Source organism: Corylus avellana, chromosome ca4, assembly GCF_901000735.1.
Source record: "Corylus avellana chromosome ca4, CavTom2PMs-1.0".
NCBI lineage: Eukaryota > Viridiplantae > Streptophyta > Magnoliopsida > Fagales > Betulaceae > Corylus > Corylus avellana.
This window is the reverse complement of record NC_081544.1, coordinates 16,645,033-16,653,323: the sequence shown is the minus strand read 5'-3', so window position 1 is coordinate 16,653,323 and position 8,291 is coordinate 16,645,033.

Here is an 8,291-nt window from a genome sequence, read left to right as displayed (position 1 = left end):
TTTAAAACGCGTTGTTCTCATGAAGGGTGTAAGTATACATCTCCAACTCCATACCCAAACAATGTGGAGCGCCACATATTGTATTAACTCCATTATTTACCATACATAAGTCTATTTATAGTTGAAAATATTCTAACAAATAAGTTTCTCAATACTAGTTTTGCCAGAGTTGTTTAAAAGAGTATATCTTTTGAAGATTGCATGGGGACCATTTGTTAGAGGAGTAAGGGGTGGTTTTGGTTTGTCCTCTTGCAATGGCTATCTATTTATCTGCCACACAAAGTGTGTCGGCCATATGGTCTGCTAGTCAAGGCCACCCATCACTTTCCAAAACCATAGTCTATGTTTCTCTGTTCAATAAAATGATCATCACATGGCCAGGTGCTCGCCTCAGCACTGCCCCTGGGCTGGGCCGGCCCGATTGCTGCTCTCCCTAATGCTTTTGCACCTTGCATGCCTAAATATGGCTATGCCGCACGTGGTCCCCCTAGTATGCCTAAAAAGAGTAAAGTTGCTTTTTATCCCAAAATCAAGTCAAATCTATATTTTCTTGAAATCTCACGTCACGCGCTTCGCGTGGTTTACGAGTCCCACCAGTTTAATTATAATTTATAAGCCAATATTGTTTTCTTTTCTTTTTTTTCTCGCCAAATTGTTTTTTCAATCCCGTGATGCTTTGTCGTGCGCATAATACTTAATTGGGGCTGAGTCTCGAGCTTTCAACACAATCTTAATCAAATCTTCGATGTAATCCAAGTTTAATGTGGGCCAACTCCACCAAAGTGGTTAGTCTTAATTTGGACAGAAATTTCTTATAAATTGACCGGTTAGAATAATAAAAATTCAATTCAATATATGTGGGAACTATATATTTTTCTAATAGCATTTACTTTTCACATACTATTTTTATAATATTATTAATAATAAATAAATAAATAAATAAAACATTTACTTATCACATGCTTAAAAAATACACAACATTTTTAAAGACCAAATTTAATAAAATTTCTTGAACCCAGTTTATAAAGTTTTATGTCCTAAAAAAGAACATTTTTTTTTTCAAAGTACCACTTTATTATTAATGCTTGATCTAAACTATTGATTAAGTCAATATCTCTTTCAAATTACAAAAATTTATCAATGTCCCCTTAATGCTGCCATATGCGATAATGGGTATCACTGTTTCTCTGATTAAAATCCCAGCTTTATCAGCAGCAGCACATTAACGGAATATCCTTTTGAGTGCTATTTCAAGGTGTTTTTTTTTTACTAGTATTGGCACTTTCTTCTATCACCACCAATTTCACACTCTTTCTTGTATTCCTTTTAATTGTCTCGGTGGAATACCAATTATTAAGAATGATTCGGCTGCGAATGCAACTCCAATTCAGCCACTGTAGGCGGAGATTTCAGCGAATGTTATGTTCGTTATGTTTGAAGGATATTTTGTCTTTGTACTTTTTTTAATGTTCTTTAGTTCAAATGTTTCATTTCCACCGAGCAGAAAAGAATTCTGTCAATTTCAAATGAAATTAGGAGTACCCGTTAATGTATTTTAGAGGGGCAATGTTGTTCAAAAAATTAAAATAACAATTTTACTCTCTAAAAACACACTAACTTGATACTTTTCATTTCATTTGAAATTGAGATGATCATATTCCGTCAAGTCAAGTGCGTGCATCTTCTCTTAATATAGGTTTTTTAAAAAAAGGATTTTTGTTTTTTTTTAATATAATTTTTAGAACTTTTTTTTATTATCTTATAAAGGGTATTTTTGACATTGAAGAAACATTTACAAATTTTGGTAGTTTGAAGGGATACTGACTCAATTTTGAGGGAAAAATTGACATTGTGAGGATAGTTTTATACTTTTCCCTTAAAAATACAAATTCTAATCATAATACTATATATATATATATATATATATATAAATTTTAAAATCATTAATAGATTAAAAGTTAATAATAATAATTTTAAATTCAATGATAATTTTAAAAGGCACATCACAATTAAAAGGACACTAAAAAAATATTAAAACAACACTTAGCATTTTTCACATATATATATATATATATATATGTGTGTGTGTGTGTGAGAGAGAGAGAGAGAGAGAGAGAGAGAGAGTCTGATGGTGTGTGAACAACTTTATCTACACCGGTGATAAATAATAAAAAAAAAAAATGAAGGTCCAAATTGACGGCATCGGATGCTCTCTTGGTCAAGGGCCTGCTGCCAACATGATTTCTCAAACCTAGTGAAGCAAAGATACGATATGCATATATTCTAGTTCTTCAGACACTCTTTGTTTCCTCTAAAGGGAACCACCCATCCATGCAACCATTCTTCCTTAAACCAAAATGAAAACTATTGCTTAGAAAAACAAAATGAAATTATTTAATTAAATTGCTCAAGAGTTCCCTTATGTTATGTACCAATTAATGTGAACCCTAGCTTTCTCACATGCCTTCATTATGTGTGACCAATCCAAACTTAATTTGGTTATTAAAGCTCTTAAACGAGTTTTCATAGTAGCACGACACGATACTCTTTAGGAAAAAATAAAAAATTGCCAAAAAAACCTGAAAGAGGGAAGGACTCTGTCACCCTTTTTGTTCAAATGAAATTTGATTTGATTTGACATGACATTCCAATAAAATTGGATTGGATTTGATGTGACACAAACCCATGATATCGGTTGAGATTTTGAACGGAATTTGATTTTAAATTTTTGTTCTTATTCCAATTCTTATGCCCTAGGTGTACTAATAGATTGCAGATACGATACCCAATATTGTTGGTTAGTGGATTTATTGGTGATTTTCACTTTTTCTTGATTTTATAATTAGGATAGATATCATTCTACTTAGCACTTGATTATATTTTAATGTTATAGTTACTAATTTATGGGGCCAAATCTTGTTTTATAAATGACAAAAACACAATCGCGTTAGTAGTCAAACAAGGTATCCATATCTTCGTACCAAAATTTAATATGGGTCCATGTGCATGCGTGGAAATTGGAAATGACAAGGAAGGAAGAAGATGCTTCATGCATGACTAAACCATATCCACTGCCTCACAAGGCACAACAAAGTAGAATTAATGCATAAATCAGCCAACAATTTTATTTTGGAGATCAGTCAAAGATTGTTGTGAGAAAGGAGCAGATTTGGAGACTATCTAATTTTTACTTTGTAGAGAATATATTATTTAAAGCAGTTTTTTTTTTTTTTTTTTTTTTTTTTTTTAATTAAAAGGATAAGCAGGCGATCAATTGTCGCTATCTTATTTAGGTGTGATCATAATATTACCTACACGTTCGCAGAGGAGGAGCTTAGACGGTAGGAACTGTAGGCACTTCCTCAAATCCGACTGAGTCATAACTTGATCTAACCTCATCAAGACATCAATAGGAATTCAAAACGGCTAATACTAATTAAGCATATATGAGAATTGTCTATTGTGAACATTTGAACCCACACCCTAGTAAATGCCCTAACCACTTGAAAATTTTCTTGAGTCATTAAACCACCACCTTTAATGGTTAGTAGGGAGAAAATGGTTACCTGTAATGGGGTTTTGGAAAATAAAATTTTTTGCTTCATTATAAAAACTTTTTAGGGGTTAACTTTTTTTTTTTTTTCCAAAAATGTTTCAACAGTAAAAAACTTTTATAATTTACAAATATATGGAAAATTAGAAAAATAAATAAATAAATGTATGGAACAGGTTATTGGAGGCTAAAAATGTCTCAGCACTTGAGATCAGTTGATTGCATATATGACTTTAATGAAGTAATTAATTGGGTTCATTGAGTATTCAAAACTTAATTTTTTCTCTAAATTTCTTTCTTCATCTAAGTATCTTGGTGTGAAATAGATGAGAGTTTTTTTTTTTTGGCAAAACGTCACTTAGCCGTCAGATAGACGTTTTGGCATCTTCTATCTATCTGGAGCCTTCGAAGATGTATCAGTGTTAGACGTCAAGTGGCCATGAGATATATATAAGTCATGACGATGGAGCCACGTCAAGCAGTTGTTTTGAGCCACATTCAGGTCGGCTCCATTAAATAGCTTTGTAATTGAGGTAGATTTTGAGCAAGTCCATGTGATACTGTTGCACCAGGCCCCTACATTTTACGAACAATTTGTAGCAGAGATTGAAGAAGAAAAAGAAACACACACGCTTCATCTCTTGGAACATGTTCCTGATGATAAATTTATGTGGCTTCTCTAGCTATTTAGGTTTCTTTTGTTTCCATGTAAAAAAATTTATGTAAGAATATATATATATATATATATATATATATATATACATTTATTAACGTTTAACTCATAAAAAATGATTGATGGGAAAAACTGGCCAATACCTTCTGGCACCCTCCGACAAAACTATGGCAAACTCTTGCAGTGGTCTGGCAAAACTTTCAAGGTTCGGTAAACTCCACTCAACAATTTTAGAAAGAAAAACTCGAAGTCAAAAAAATAGTTTGTAATTTTAAAAAAGGAAATCATTTTATAAAAATTAGATAAAATTTTTTTATTCAACTGAAAATATTTTTGATTTAACTACGATCGTATCAAACACCAAAAAAAAAAAAAAAAAAAAATTGGGAACAAACTGAGCTTTAAATGATAGCATGCTCACAGTAGGGATAGCATTCAGATTGCCGATAATATAATTTGTTAAAAATGATAGCATGCTCACAATAGGGGTAGCATTGAGATTGCTGATAATATAATTTGTTTATATATATATATATATGTTTGAAAAAAATGCATTAGGGCAGAGAAAGACGTTAAGAATATGTACAACATACCTAACTCATTAGTCAAAGCGGAATAATATCATCCGTATTGATTGTGAGAAGATTCTCCACACCCCACACTCCACAGATATTGAAATTTCACCCACCACCGCCACGCAAATCAAATCGGGTCAACTTTGTAATGCTCGTCTGAAAAAATGGAAGGATAAGTTTTGGTAAAAATAAATTATTGAATAAATAAAAAATTACTAATAATGATATAAGTCTTGTTAAAATTTTTTTAAAGTCATTTTGTGGCTTTTAAAATCACTAATAAATCAAAAGTCAATAAATCACATATCAAATTCAACGGTAATTTTAAAAGTTATTTCACATTTGATATGAGTTTAAGAAGACTCTAAGAAGACTTATAACATTACAAATATAAAAGTACTATCTAATTAATTAATACAATTCACCTGGGGAATCCACTCTACCTTTCTAATTAATATGTTTACATGTTTGGACTGCCGTGCTTGTGTCGGCTGTCTGAACATTATCCTTATCATGTTTTGTATCCATTGCTAATTATTAAAAACATTGTTATGGGCATGAAATTATGATCAGGACAAGAATGTTTGTTATTTATTTTATTATTTTTGCAAAAAAAAAAAAATTATTTCTCACAACTTCTGATTTTATGAGACTGAAATAATGCCACATGACGTCTTCCAAAAAATGTCTCCACGGTAATAATTGTCATTGACATTATGAAAATCAATTAAAGCAAAGATAACCGTAAAATATTTGTAATACTTTTAAGAATTAAATGATAGTACATGAATAAAAGTAGAATTAATATATATGTGTATCAAGACATGTCTGGGTAGCTCAATCAGCTTTGAACCACATCTCATAAAGCTGAAGTTATTAGTTCAAATTCCTCCTCCTTCTTTCCTTGTTTAAACATGTTCAAAAAAAAAAAAAAAAAAAAAAAAAACTAAAATCTTACCATCCTCAAGAGGTAGTTCAATCAGTTGGGACTACGCTTAATAAAGCGAATGTAACTAGTTCGAATCTATCCTGTCTTGTGCCAGACATGTCAAAAAAAAAATATTAATTAATTAATTAATTAAAATCCTACCTTGACTTTGATATTTTCTTGATTTTATTGCTCAACCTTCAACTAACTGGTCCCATTTTTCTTTCTAAATAAAAATAAAAATTATAATAACGTCTTTTCATAATTAGTTTTACTCCTAAAAATTTTTTTTTTTTTTTTTGTTTTGTACTCCCCAATAATTTTAATTACGTCCCTTGCTAGCATGTTTGTAAATATTTGTATCCCACAACTGTTCAACACATGGGCTAATAAACCTTTTAGCACCTTCATGTGCCTCTTGGTATGGACAAGATTCTCTCCTGTTGAAATAAATTGGAAAAGATCCAATTCGATTGGTATAAAAAGTAAGAAGATGAAAGGACTAGAGGAGAAAATTAAGAAGAAAAAAAAAAAATAGATGCGTTTGAGTACCGGATTGACAGATTAGTATTACCGACAGGTTTATGTTGGAGAGAGAAATACCAAGAGAGTCAAACAAGAGTAAATAAATTAATATACATATTATGACGCCACTTCTAACCGAAAAGCTTAAGCTAATAGACTTAGGTCCACTTAAGTATATTAAGTACTCTTTCTCTTATATTTTTTTAATGTAGGAGAAAAACCTCACAAATATAAGCACACCCGTTCATGTCTACTGGTATACAATAGTTAGAGATCGATTAAGTATTTTGGATTGCTGGCTGCATTTTGAATTGTGTAATTTCTGTTTTTTTATTCTTTTTATTTTTTTATCTGTGCTATTTATTTCTATTTGTTCTTACTTGTTCATCTAAAAAAATACCCAAAAAAATGGACAAGTCTTTTTTTTTTTTTTTTTTACTTTTTTTGAGCCAAATCCTTCCTCTCTTCACGGGTGTCCATTTTGTTTGACTAGACAGTTTACAACTGCAATTCTGGGCAGAAATGTACTTTTCTGTCTGCAAGATGCTGATATTGCCTGAGAGGGTCTTTCATCGATCTTACAATTTTGTCATCATCAGAGCATGCATGTGAATTGTGATATGGGTATCGAAGCAGCGTAGCCAAATCCCATGAACATGAAGATTGTCTGTCCTTTCTTACATTTCACTGTTTAACGTAACCCAGAAAACAAAACCAGCCACCATGTCCAATTCATTGATTTCTGCAATGCTCCGTATGTTTTGGTTTATTTGTAAAAGTACCCAGGAGTTTCTCCAGTTTTAAACATTAGAGCCCAAGCTCAGATCCAGAACATAACATTTTGTTGAGAATGGGCTTTTGTTTTGTAATTCGGGCTTGTCCAACAACACAACTAGCTGCTGTCTGCTGAAATGTTGGGTCCAAAACAAGATCCTAGTGCTAGTATTAATGCATTGAATGGACCATCAGAGTTATTGTTCCTTTTAAACATTGTCAAACTAATAATGTTTGACACGTGGTTAGAATAGACAAAACCAGAGCATTTTTTTTTTTCGGCTACGGTAGTAATGAAGGGTTTTAAAATTGAAGCGACTACTTAATAGCAGCAATGATGGGAAGTTACAACTGTTATATATGAAGCACTCAACGACCTTCAGGACCAGCTTAATTGTCGGGTACATCCAAGTCTCAGGTGGTTTTAAAACTTTGACCGAATTCCCATTATCAAAGTGCCTTGGATAAGGGAATTGAAGGTTAATTGTTGGGAATAATCCCATTCACACAAGCCCATCAGAAGAATTGTGGGCCTCAAGGCTATAACCGGCCCATGAAAGATTTGGAACTTCATACCAGAGAAGCAAGACTCTCACGATGGGCCTAACCCGGAAGATAGAAGCCCAAACAAGGTTGTTCCCGAGGCAAGTAAGTTCCGGGAAAGTACAACGAATAGCATAGCACAGTAAATCCTGGGAATAGGCGTTACCCGGGACCCAAATCAACCTGCACCAATTAAAGGCTCGGGACAAGTAAGTCCTGGGAACTCTGATTATGGTGCAGCTGGGTCTTAATTCCTGAATTTTCAAGATTTGGTCTTATTCCATGAAATTCGGATTAGGATCCTCCTCCTAAGTCGAATTGGGATAGAAATTAGAATTCGAATCCTAGTCCAAATCAAAGTAGAAGATCTACTATAACTCTACCTTTTAGGCCTATATGGCAAGTATAAAAACCCAAGACTCAATTACTGTGAATTACGCATACATTATTTTAAAAAAAATATTGACTTAAGCATCAAAATGAGACTTGTCGACACCTGTAGCTAGTTCTCATAATTGGTTATTGTCTTGTAAGGATCGTGAAGTACCTCAAAGATTGGACTGTGGAGATCGTGAATACCTCGAAGAACATGCAGTTCACATTGTCCGAAAAATGTTATAATAGTGCATGAACAGATGGATAAAAAGGGTTGCCAAACAAGGCCTGGGTCAGCCCATCCTGAGATTCAATTCTATCAAATGCTTTTTTAAAAAAAAAAAA